Source organism: Corvus cornix, chromosome 1A (assembly GCF_000738735.6).
Source record: "Corvus cornix cornix isolate S_Up_H32 chromosome 1A, ASM73873v5, whole genome shotgun sequence".
Taxonomy (NCBI): domain Eukaryota; kingdom Metazoa; phylum Chordata; class Aves; order Passeriformes; family Corvidae; genus Corvus; species Corvus cornix.
In genome coordinates this window covers 53,532,668-53,545,568 of record NC_047057.1, presented here as the reverse complement: position 1 = coordinate 53,545,568, position 12,901 = coordinate 53,532,668, and the positions used below count along the sequence as shown (strand labels likewise).

The 12,901-nt window shown below is 42.9% G+C and overlaps 1 long non-coding RNA gene across 1 annotated transcript in view; it reads right to left on the bottom strand.

The window, feature by feature from the left end:
* The window catches only part of LOC109146094, an 81,427-nt gene extending 69,291 nt beyond the window's left edge, over window positions 1–12,136 (bottom strand). The window contains exons 1-3 of the long non-coding RNA XR_005604641.1: window positions 11,828–12,136; window positions 9,923–10,064; window positions 3,860–3,969 (exon numbers count right to left, since the gene is read on the bottom strand). This is a non-coding gene — a long non-coding RNA (uncharacterized LOC109146094). The remainder of the gene's footprint in view (window positions 1–3,859; window positions 3,970–9,922; window positions 10,065–11,827) is intronic.
* Between the last annotated feature and the right edge of the window lie 765 nt (window positions 12,137–12,901).

The following is a 12,901-nucleotide window of genomic DNA, read 5'->3' as shown; positions in this document are numbered from 1 at the left end:
TCCCTCACTCTGGGGAAAGGAAGTGCTGAAGGATGGAACAGTTAAGCATACATGAACCCAAGCATCTCCTGTGCTGGGAAATTTCACAGAAGAAAGGCATCTGTTGTGCTGAAATAGTTGCTCTCCAGACCTGATATTTAAAGCTGCAGGCTGTCTGTCACTCGTTTGAGATCTTGTTTTTCCTCTGAAGGAGCTAACACCATCCTATAACCCAGACAACAAAGATCTATGTGGGGTTTACCATATATTAAGTGCTATGCAAAGCTGTTTGCAAAACTCTTCATATGCATATTGATTTTATTAGAGTAAAAAAATCCTTTTACAGCAGGTTTGATTTGTTCCAGTTGTTTGCTTGTGAGCTGGTCCTTACTAATGCCTTAGTACATGAGCAGAAAGAGAAATACATTTTTTTTATTTATCTTGGACTCAGACCTCAAGCTCAGTAATATTAATATTACTTCATAATGGTAATATTGCTTAATTGGCCCAAGTACACCTGGATCAGGGGCGCATAATATCAAAGAAAAACATCACTTGCAAGTAGGTATGAGAGTAAGAAGCTCTCTGAGCTTGTCCTACCTGTGCTTACATGTCCAGTCCAGTCCACCACCAGAAGTGCATTGGTCAAGCATTTCCCACTGACTAGGGCAATGCAAAGAGCAGTTATGTCTCTCACTTAAAAAATCACCCACATTTCCTCTATCAGTACTGATGGAATTTAGGTAAAGATTAGTGCAACTTGTAATGAATTAGGAAAATCTATTCCCTCTGCCCTGTCAGACAGGGTATAAAGGGTTGCCACACCTTCCCAGTGCTGAGAGTTACCTGTTTATATCCTCCTGTGTCCTGCATTATCAGATTTGACTTGCCCTAGTCATCTCTGCAGCAAAAGTTATTACAGTTCAAAATTATCCATTTCTTCTTTAACCTCAGATGCAACATTTAGTTCAATGACTGATTCAATTTACCACTCAATTTCTCAGAATGGTTTAATAACAAACTGCATGAAGAAGCAATCCACTTTTGTTGGGGCTCATTTATACTGATCTAATTACGTCAATATTCTCCTTTGCAGACTCAGGAGAAAATCATGTAAAGGAATTCATGCTTCTTGTTTTCAGCCTCTGATCATTTAGAATGTGCTAGTCAACCTTCCTTTTCTTTCTGAACAAATCACTTATATTTTGCATCCTAATATGACGGCTCGAACCATGCATTTACTTTTGACTTCATTGCCATTTCACTATAGTATCTAGCCTCTTTTATGGTTTGGTTTTTGGGGTTTTTTTCAGTTTAAATAACCAAGACCCAATTAACGCATCTTTTAAACTTTAAAGTTACTAAAAAAAAAAAAAAGTAATATAGTCAGTGAAGATAATAAGGTCCCATGAAAAGGCACTCAGATGACAGTCAAGAAATTTAGACTTAGTTTAGCATCTTCTATTGACCACTCAGCTACCATATCTTTTTGTGCTTGTTTCTTATTCCACTCTGAAGAGAAACTGAGGCATGGTTGTGGTTTCTTTCATTTTCCCTACACTAAGTGTGAGGGAACACAAACCTTTTCTGTGGTTTTGTAACGCAAAAGAGCAAAATGTGATAGTCCAGTGTCAAAATAGTCACTTTTCTCTATTGGGAAAAACAGTGAAGAGCCAATTATGTTGTACATATCACTGTACATGTGTGATTAACAGGACCAGTACAAGCATTCCTGGAATAACATTTTTCATGTCAGTAACTCACAAGCCTCTCAATTTTTAATCAGACAGTCACAAACTTCCTTGCAGTAAATTCCACCTGGTCTTGCTTGGCCTGGGTCTCACCATGGACCTCAGAAAAGCTATAGCATGAGCAATGAGCTGAGAAACAGACAGAAGGTGCAAGTGAGCCCAGAGGAGCTTGGACCCCAGGGCTGTCTGCCTGGCAGCTCACAAAATAAGAGTGTTCTCTGCCAGCAGCACTGCAGAGAAGAGCACCTGAGAGCAGGTCTACTGGTGGCTGATAAATGTGGGGATTTGGGTTACCGCCCCATCCTTCCTTCCCAGAGTTAAGCATTGTCTCTCTGCTTTGGCTCAGTTCATTGCACTGAACCAAAGGGACCATTTTTACCATAGAATAATCAGTTAGTAGCAGCCACAAAAAGTCCTTAGAAATCACTGTTTGCCACCTGTCATGGCTGGCCCTTCTCAGGAGGGCACATGGGCTGGGCTGGAGTTACAGGGAACCTCCTGAGCTTCACACAGGTTTGTGCCCTGCAGTCCTCCCCTCCAAACGTGATGCTTTGTCAAAGCCAGGGTGAGGCCAAGGGCTTCCTGCCCTCACATCCTCTTCTGAGCCTGCAGGTTGGGGGCTGACCTCTAGGTCACTGCTCATGCAAGCTTCAGGAAGCCTCGCTACCCTGAGCAACCCCCTGTTGCCCAAATCCCAGCTGGTGACCTGTAAGAGAGAGGTGCTGCAGGGGGGAGCTGGGGAGTCGTCTACTGCCGCTCTGGAAAGGGGATCTCCTCTGACCAGATTAATCTCCACAATCTGGGAAAACATGGTTTCAGTTTTCTCTTTTGTAACAGCAATCCATGTTGTCAACTTAGATTATAGACCTGAATGGCCAGATTATGCTGTCAAATGCTTATTTCTTAGAGACTGTGTTGAACGGGCCAGGTGTCACACCTCCTCTTGTTCTTTCCATAGCTCTTCTAGATGATATTTTACACCCTGCTAAGACTGAAGATGCCCTGAACCAGACTTGAGCAGCAGAGAGAAGGACTAACATGCCTCCCAGAGTGAAGGATTGCTGCTGACTGGAGCTGAGGTTTTCCCACCAAAAGCAAATTTACAGAGATATATCTCTGAACCACATGCTGGGCTTGGGACCAAGCAACAGAAATAGCACCACTGAGGTTTTTCTCCATTTGGCCATTGAATTGAGATACCTCGAACTTCAGGAAAATTTGAGTTTGGATTTTAAACACCTTGGGATCTGAAGCACCCTGGACTACTGGGAAATTATGTGGTGAGTCCAGCAGAGAAGTGTGCAGTCACAATGAGCAGGACTTGTGGTTTCCAACAGGTCCACCTCCAACCTTTATGTTGACGCCTAATGAATTCAGCTGTAGACAATATCTGCTCTGTCCTATACCATTTCATAGAGCATTGCACTGTTCCAAGGCTCATTTGAGCCTACAGTAATATTTTACCCGTTGGAATGGGTTTTTGCTCTAGCTAGTTTAAAGGCATGTTGTGGCAATGAGTAGGTGAGGGTGTATTTAGCTGTAACGAAAATATTACCATTCATGATCTGAGCAGCTGAAACAAGAGGAACCAGAGAGAGAGAAAACCATCAAATGGGGCAAGGAGGGGGGCAGATGAGGGGGAAGAACAAGCGTTTCCTTGATGAAGGCATAATGAGTTTACGATTCCAAAAGAAAAGCACTTGTGGAAAGACAATACACGGATGAAAGGGCATGGATCCCTAAGCAGGATGACTCTATACAGCTGCCACATTGCTTACTAAATAATCACGACAGAAAGGTTACCTAGAGGATTGGACAATGGCTGCTGCCCAGTGCTTCCTTTGCTGGGTCCTAGCAAAGGAAGCACCAGCATGTAACTGGGCTTGTTGAGTCGGGAGGTTCTAGGACCCTCAGAACAAAAGTGGACATTGCCCATTGCCAGGCAACACAGCCAAAAGATTTCAGATTCCCAGGTATCCCATTTTTTTATTTTCCAAAATAAGTTGCCAGGCTGTTACACTCAAAGGTTTTATTATAATCTGTGGTATTTAGCAGGGAGTATGTCAGATTCACTGTGAAGAAACTGTTTCAGAGGTCTACTGTCCACTGTATAATTTTAAAGCTTTTACCTTTCATCTCACAGCTGGAAAATGTTTCCAGTGAATGCCAAGAGCCAAGGGCTTATTCAAAGAAGGACACAGCTGGTTCCACTGCAAAACATGTGAAGCAGAGTGGTACACTACAAAAGGAAAAAGAAAAACCAGTGGGTTAAACATTAACTAGTTAGTGCTTATAAAATTATTTTCATTTCTAAGTGCTTTGGAGAGGAGTATCTATATGAAATGCCGTGGCTGAAGGAGAGACACAGGAGACATGCTGGCATCTGAGACAACTCTCATCAAATGCTGACCATGAGAAACCCCACTTCCAGCTTGCTGTGTGCAATCACCCACTTGTAAGTGCCACAGCTCCATGCAGCAGGGCATGCAGGGCACGAGGCTGTACATCTGCTTCACAGGGAGGTTTGTGTGCCTTGGACTTGGGAATCTCAGCATTGCTGTGCCTCTTGTGTAACAGCTGCTCTCTCTGAGCAAGCAGAGCCCTCCCTCTCTCCCATATGTTTGGTTGCTAATTGCAAACATGAAGGACAGACGTACTGATGCCTGCTTTTTCAACTTCCTCAAGTTCATACTTTCAGGCAGTTTGCTTCCAAGCTGAACTGCCTTCTTTTCATGGATGTTTCCATGTGAGTAGTTTAGATTATTTCACCTAGCAGCTTTGATAGATTTCGATGCTATGGAGACCCATTATAGATCTTTTTTAGCCATTTATTTAGAATGATTAGGTCCACACTCATTTTGGAGTGAGCAAGAAGCAGAGAACATACAGTGTGCTGGACACTTAGCTGTCTTTGCCTAGAAGCATGCTAGGAGACCTCACATCTACTGAGGGCTAAGACCACACATATTTACAGTAGGTTAATCAAGTGCTATAATGCCAAAGAGCAGATTTTCCTCCGGGAAACTTGTTATTTTGTCATGCTCTACTCATCCAGCATAAAGCATTGGCAGTTTGCCCATAGAGGGTACTGATATTAGTCCTGTTTGTTGCTTTCTTTGTGAGAATTACTTGGCTTTAAAAGGATGCAGTTGTTTGCCCACTTCTGCTTCCCTCCCCATATTAACAGTAAGTGCAGAATAAGCCAACTATGGCAAAGCATTGCCTCTGCAGCCCACAGGCTAGCAAGAAAAACATGTTTTTTTTTGTGGCAGCTGGAGAAGAGACCCCCAAACAAGAAGTTTTTGTTCCTGATTCTTCCAACTCTCCTGCCTTTCTAAAGCTAGGTCACATTTAGTCCCTGACATGTTTGTCACTCCCTCCACCACATCAAGCTGTTGTGAACATCCCTTGTCCTAGTCAGTTAAGGGTCTCTAATTAGTGACATAATAGTTAGGCAATGAATGAACCAAACCTGCATCATAATGAAGGATAAACATCGCTAGTGAGTCACTCTGCAGCAGGGATCCAGCACTGCTGGAGTGGTTTTTCCCCAGCAAGCTGCAGCTGGTTGTAACTGGGGTGTATCTTTTATATGTTCTGCCTCAGGGGCAAATTGCTTCAAACAGGATTTTGCTGCATGGCTGGAGAAAAACAATCACTTGTTTGTAGTTTTCCTTTCAAAGGGATGAGTCTAAAATACCCTTTTCTGACTGAAGCAAAGTAGTACCTTCAAGGCCAACCCCTTTCTTGCAGTGGTAATTTTCAAAGGAAAATCTCTGCTGGATTTTTCCATGCAGGGCACTCACTGAAAGGGTTGTGTCTGTGCCCCAGCCTGCAGGCAGCTGTGTGCCCACAGAGTGAGCAGGGAGCGGTGACAGGCACTCCCATGGCACCCACCACAGCCCATTTTGCCATTACTAGTGGAAGGCACAATGTGTATTAACACCTCTCTGATTGCTGGATAAAGCTTTTCTAGGGTGAGGCTCAAACCAGTAACACTGTACACAATTGACTTGGGTTAGTGGTTTACCTCAAAAAATGGAGGAAATCACTTAGCTCTTTAACCAGAAGATTACCACAGCCATAGTGGTTTTGCAGCAGCATGTGTTTGGTGGATATTACTTAGACATGGAGAAAAGGGAAAGTCCTGTGGCAGAACTCAGGGATTTTCCATCATGGCCTTGAGTGGGCAGCAATGTTTGCTGGGTAGTGGGGATGCCAACATCCACAACCAGGGCATCCCAGTAGCAATTGCAGGAGAAACCAGTATCTTACCCACCTACATGTTTTTTCAGCAGATGTATTTATAGCCTGAAGCCGTCTGTCATCCAAACTTCCTACCATCCAAGATGCAATTTGAATGAGATCAGTCAGGTTTGGTGCTCTGGGGATTGCACTAGACACCCCCACAGAGGGTGGAGGGGCTGCATGGCAGCAAGATGCAGCGGGTAGAAAGTGAAACACTGTCCTGTTTCCCACCTTGGGAGACTCACTTGAGCAACAAGCAGATGCCTACCAGTCCTGGCAGAACACCACCACCCTGCAGATTTTGAGCGTGTGAGAGCCTGCAGGTCAGGGAGAAACGGGACTCACAACAGATATCTTTGTCTCGGTGACAGGTATCTTTGTCTCTTTGTCTTCTCCTCTAGTTGGCAGAGAGTTAGTGTTCTCTGTGGAGAGATGCAAAGCAGCTAAGTCAGGTGCTTACTCTGAACCTTCATGTAAAGGGTGCCTGTTTTCTTCATTAAACTTGAGGAAACTAATCTCGCAGGGTTTTCTGGCTTCCATTTACATCCCTACTATCACCTGAGTTTCAGGCTGTACATGCTTCATGTATCCTCTTGCATGTGCTCCAGGAGCAGGCTGGAATTTCTTGGGATTTGAAAGGTTTTACTGTGTTTTCACTTAGCCAAAAAAGCTGAGTGTTGCCTAAATCAAAGGGTCCGCAGACACGAAGGAAATAAGCTTCCACATAATGCTGTGGAGACATGGATTGTGCTCCACACTGACATGGAAACCAATTACAGGGTTTGTAAACAATGGCACTTTTTATGCGTGATGATAGTGTTTTAGGGAGGCTGTGACAAAGTGGCCTGTCCCTTTACGAGTCCATACAATTGGCATACACATGGCTGGCCCTGCAAATGGGATCTCTACACAGAGGGTGGAGAGAAGGGCCTTATGCAATTTGGAACACAGAGTAAGAGACACTAGTGAGCCTATAAACTCCTTAAGTATCTCTCCATCTTCAGGCCATACATTTAAGCCTGATTACACATTGCAAGGAAATGGCTGAATCATTCCTAGAGGCCTGCAAGGACAAACCTGAAGGAGGAAGTAAACCACTGCAGCAGCCCTGACTTACACAAGAGAAAGGAAGGGATCTCCAGATACCTGCTGCACGCAGAAGCAAGGTCCACCTCCTATGATAGAGAATAGCACCCCTGAAAGAGACTCTTGGGTCTGGCAAAGACAACAGTTTCCATATGGGGAGAGCAGCAAGAGCTCGCTGAGGCTTCAGGGGATCCTCAGTGATTGAGAAAGGAGGACACTGTAAGCCCACAGAGTATGCTTACAGTCCAGTTCAGTAGAGACACAGAAAGCAGATCCCATGGCTGTATGTGGCTTAAACACTGCCGAGATTTTGTCTGTCTGTCACTGAAAATCTTTGCAGAATGAAGAAAAACTGAGACATTTAGTCAAAAGAAAATTACCTCCAAAAGGTAGGCAGGACACATAAGGTATGGTCCCCATAGTACCAGCTCCTGTCATAGTTGGTTCTCATCCAAACTAAAAGTGGTCTAGTATTTTACAGGAGGAAAAAAAAGGAATTTCCAGGGAAGTGAGAAGATCCTTTAAGAGTCCCTCTGGAACAAACATTAGTTGTCTCAGCCATATGTGGTGAAAAGGATCCTACCTTGTCCACCTCTGCTGTATCATCTACCCCGCTCTAAAAATAGCCTCCCATCACTGAAAGAACTCCACTTCTGTTGTCAATCCATATGGTTTTCCTGCCTTGAATTTGTGCAGTGCTGTCACCTGTGTCAGATGTGCAGGCAGAGTGAAACAGCCATCTGTACTGACTGGCAGAGGGAATTAACTCTTAAACAAAAAATGCTGCCTTCCTTTTCTCAGATTTCCATTTTGGTCTTGAGTTAAGCTGGGTAACTTTACTGCTTACCCAACTTACCAAGCTTTGCAGGTAAAAAAATATTTGCTCTGTCAGAGCAGAGAGCAGCCACTGTTTGCCACAGCCTCAATTCCTTGAAAATGTTTTCTTGTGTCTTCATATTCTCATCTCCTTCAGCTGAACTCCATCACAATAAGCCTTTGTACTGCAAACACCTTGGTATGACATGTTAGGATCTGTTCCACAGAGCCAGTTTAGACAGAAAGCATGCTTGTAACTGTGTAATTGAACTGCGCTGATATGCATGTGCTAGGGAACATTAACTTCTTCTAAACTCTCAATAGTTTCACATTCATGGTATATTTCCAGATGGATTGTAGCTGAAACTGTATCTTTAATGTCCTTAAGATCTAGCACAGCAACCCATAAACTTATTGAGCTCCACAGAGCATTGGGTGGAAAAGCATTTCCTGTGCCAGATTTCTCCACTAAGTATTTCTCCTGACAGTGGCATGTTGAAAAACCATGTAACTGTGAGATCTGATAGTTACAGAGCTTTCAGAAAGAAGAAAACTGAACAAAGGTTAACCTACAGTGATTGATTTACTTAAGTTTTAAGCAGTCACATTGAACCTTTGGATAAATGTTTATTTAACATTGAAAACATGTTGTTTATTTTCATGACACAACAAACATAGTTTCTGTACTTGCTGGGACATAGCAAGGCTAGCTAAGTTCTCTGCCTTCAAAAACAGAGCCCTAGTACTAGGGAAGAATATGAAAAACTACTTTGCCATTGAGTGGGATAACACTTCAGGTTAGTCTCTCACTTATGGGTTTGTTTGAGAGGCTGAGGAAAGGAATTGTCCCAAACAAGATGAGAGATACAAAAAAGTATTCACCAGAAAAGTCTAGTACTTTATAGGCCTGGTCTAACATCCCCATCTTAGCTGAATGTCAGTGTAATTAATCAACGTGTTAATTTTGGAAGGGAGAGGTTTGAGCGTTATCTGTGTCCCTTCTACTTCTGTCTGTCCAATCTCCAAGCTGGGTAACTGAGATGTTCCCCTTGATGCCATCAACAGGGAAGGGTGCTCAGCACCTTCACACACCAAGGATGCAGCAGAAACAGTCTGTCAGAAGGATTAGAGGGTGTCCTGTGCTGTGAAGGCACCAGGGAGGATTGAGTGGCCTCTCAGCATTGACTTGCTGTGGAATGGGAAGTTCTGTGGCACTGGAAAACAGAGGCAGTGAATTTAATGCTGCTACAGTTGCCATTGAGTGCTTCTTGTATCTTCACAGCTTTTTGGTGCTGTTTGTTTGTTCCTTTTTTTGTTTTAAGGCAAAGAAAAGCCTTGTCAAGGTAGAATGACATACAGCTGTCAGGATGTTGACACCTGTCAGGATGAATACTAAAGCATCTACCAGCCCACAAGAATTTTAGGAACCTGACCTAGGGAACTAGAAGACCATTTTCCAGGATCAGTGGGGCCAGAGTCCCTCACGAAGTCAAGCGCTCCTGATATAATCTAGTGTGGGCACATGCCATGGTCAGACTATAAAGTATCCTTTTGACTTCACACTTTCACCACCTCCTTCAGGATGGCTGGAAACTGTCTCTGAAAAAAAACATCATGCCTGGGAAATTAGAAATCTTACTCTCCTCCAGCTGCTAGCAAATTGCAAGGTTATCGGTAGTTCTGAGGGGGAAAGGAGGAGAGTTCTCTTCCGCAGAAGTGTGTTCTCCTTCTGTTGTCCATGTTCTTCAGTTTGAGATCAACTGGGAAGGAAGGATAGGTGTCAGGGCTGGATCCTGATTCTTGTCCAGCAGGACAATTCCTACTGGACAATTATGGAGCAAGAACGTTGCCCACAAGGCCCCAGAGTTGGCCGGTGACTGCACTGGATCCAAATGCTCCCCCCTCCCAAGTATCTGCAGTTGTTGCCTCTTTAGAAAAAGTCAGCCTCTTACAGAGCTGATTTTAAATCAAGGGTCAGTGGGTAAGCAACTTTCAAAAGGTGCATGAAAAATAATGAAGAAAACTCTTTCAACTGACAGTACCTTAGCAGATCTGCACTTCCCTTGGAAGTTGTCTTGAGCTCTCCACATCAAGAAAAAAGTTGAAAAATCACAGTTCTTGAGAGATTTTCTGTAACATCTGGATTACAGGTGTTCTTGTTCCTGCTCTTTTTAGAGTCCTCTGCTGAGGGAAAAAAAAAGGTAACCTAAATTAAGGTATCTGCAATAAATCCAGTAAATCCTTTTTAACTTTATATAAGACCCATATTTCCATTTAGGCCATTTTACATTCATGAGAGTCTACATGGGATTTACCTAATGAGTAAGTAGAGAAGAGCACAGATAATCCCTCTGGGCCTTATTCTGAAGTTCTTATTCAGGCAAAACTCCAGTGACGTCAATGAGTCATTTCACCATGTAAGGATTTCAGTAGTGGGCCCTATCAGATTAAATAAAACTTTGCCCAAGATTTTACTCTATGAAATTATAGTAATCTCAGGCCCTGGATCTTCTGACTACAACTAGGGTGTAGAACCCTGCCAGTTTAAAAGCATAATCATACAAAATCTCATTGGACCTGCATGCGATATGCTTGTCTTAGTGTCTTAGTGTGGTACCAAGCTGGCTGCCAAAATGTTCATGGTTTTGGCCACGTGTCTTCTTTAGTCAGAACGTTGCAATTATGGTAAGTTTTGGACTAGTTCACCATTAATTATGAATATTTCATACTCCACTTAAATAACAACAGCTATGAGTCCTCTATTTTTTAATTTAGCCAACTCTATAGGTAATCTGGAGTGGTCTGGACCATTTATTTCTTTATAAATGTGCCACTTGTGGGCTTGGAGTTTCAAGAGGAAAGGGAGAAGATTAATTACCCCAATGTGATCTCTTCGATACCAAAGAACTGCATTCTCCGAACTGCAACACAGTTTTACAGAAAACCTGTCCAAATTAGGACAGTGACATTGAATTCTGAGAGGAAGGAAAAGGATTGGGTAGAGATGAGCCTGCCTTTTATGAGTGTGTGATCTGCCTAGTGGAGGGAACATTGTCAACAATTCAGAAGATGTTCTTCAGGTCAAAAGCAGTAATGAAGAAGAATATGTTTCAGTGGTCAGTCAGACAGATCATCAGTCTTTCCATAATCCAAGATGTACAGAGGAATCTGGCAGAAAGGTCAGGTCTAGAGAGACTCTGTTTTTGTTTCCCTTCTGATTTTTAATAGGTACTCCTTTTCACACACTTACTTAATCTTTCTACCATATCCCCATCCTTAGTCCAAAGTTCCACAGGAAAAAAAAATAGCTTTTTTCAATGTGCGAAAACTCATATTAGGATGGAAGAGGAAACAAACTGCAAAGGCCAGATGCCCTGAAAGTGAATATTTAAAGCAAACTTTGCTGGGCACAAACCTTAGTGATTGGATGGATCCTGCAGAAACTATTTTTTAGCAGTCTGGTCTCACCGGCACATAGGTCCAAAACTGTGTCATCTGAGATATTTTCTGTATGAAAAATTAAATGTGCTTGATTTTTTTCTTGGGAGTTTGAATTATTTAAATGAAACCCTATCAATCAAAATTCTGGAAATCTGTAGTGAGGGAGGAAACAAAAACCTTGCAAACCAAATAGGAAAATACATTCCTTCTAAATCCCAGCTAAACTCCAGTGTTTACTGGGCTAAAGTCTTGGAAACATTCCTTTAGAGAAGATAAATCTCTGGGGTCTGGGACTTGTCCTCATCTATGTCGTAACACGATGAGAGCATTGTAAGGTAATAAGCAGAGGTATGCTAATACAATGGTTAAATAATGCCTGGCATTCCCAAGGATGCTAGTACAGGAATCTTTCTTCCACTGAAAGAGCAGCTTGGGCTGACGGACAAGAGCACTGCTGTGTCTTCCACAGCCCTATTCACTACCAAGTCACAGAGAGTATTTCATACCTGAGAAGCCTTCAGAAGGTTGCCTGATCCGACAACCCCAGCCAAAGCTGGGCCAGTCTTGAGATAAGATGACATTTAGGTCAGCGCCATCGAGGATGTGAGTTTCAATCAAAGTTAGTGAGGGAGCCCATGATCCGAAATCTGATCCGGCTGCCAAGAGGGTCTCCTGAAAAGCATTTTAATCAGTGCAAAGGCTCACATTGACTTCAGTGGGAGCTAGGTCAGACATCACTTCAGTGAGACTGCCTGCCACAGTCAAATCATGGGATAGTACAACTGAGCTTTTGTTGGCAGCATTCAAGGCGCCAGATTGTGTTCTCTCCTGTATTGGTGTCTATCCAAAATAACTCCATTCACGTCACTACAGCAATTCCCTACTTGTTCCTGTGTAATTAAGAGGAGGATATTTCCCACTAGGTTGGTGAAATCACTCAGCATTAGGGATAGGGATAATCTGTACATGTTCGTCACTGTCAGCATGAAAAGATTTAGGATCCTCTGCAGGACTGAACTTTTTTCTGTGGGCTTCCACATTAAAGTCGTAAAAACATAAAGGTTGCTTTTAAGGACTTTTCAAAAATTAACCTCACCTGGCTCTGCATTTTTACCCAGTTTGGGAATACCAAATTTTCACAGCCTTTCTCAAAAATTGACACATATTGACTATGTCCTGACAGTCCTGACATCTGGGAGCTGTACTGCAGCAAAGATTTGAGCTTGTGTCCAACTCTGATGTAGTAAGTACTGGAGACAGGGCAGAAGAGGTCTGTCCTTCCCATGTCTCCCATTACAAGCTTTATTCCTGTGATATCATATAGTGGATGTTGTAAGCCAGAAGAAAAAATTTTACAAGCTTTAAAATGAGAAACTTCTGAGAAAATCCAGATCACAAGCAGAGCTAACAGTATCATAGCTAATGAAATCACCGTGACATAGTTCCCTGAGGAAATTTTTCCCTGTGACATTTTTCCCTGAGGAAAAATCTCAGAGGAATAGGGAAGAGAAGAGAGCTGGAAATGTCAGAGGAAAATTTGGAGAAGTAAGAAAAAGGCAAAAATCCTTTCGAATTTGATG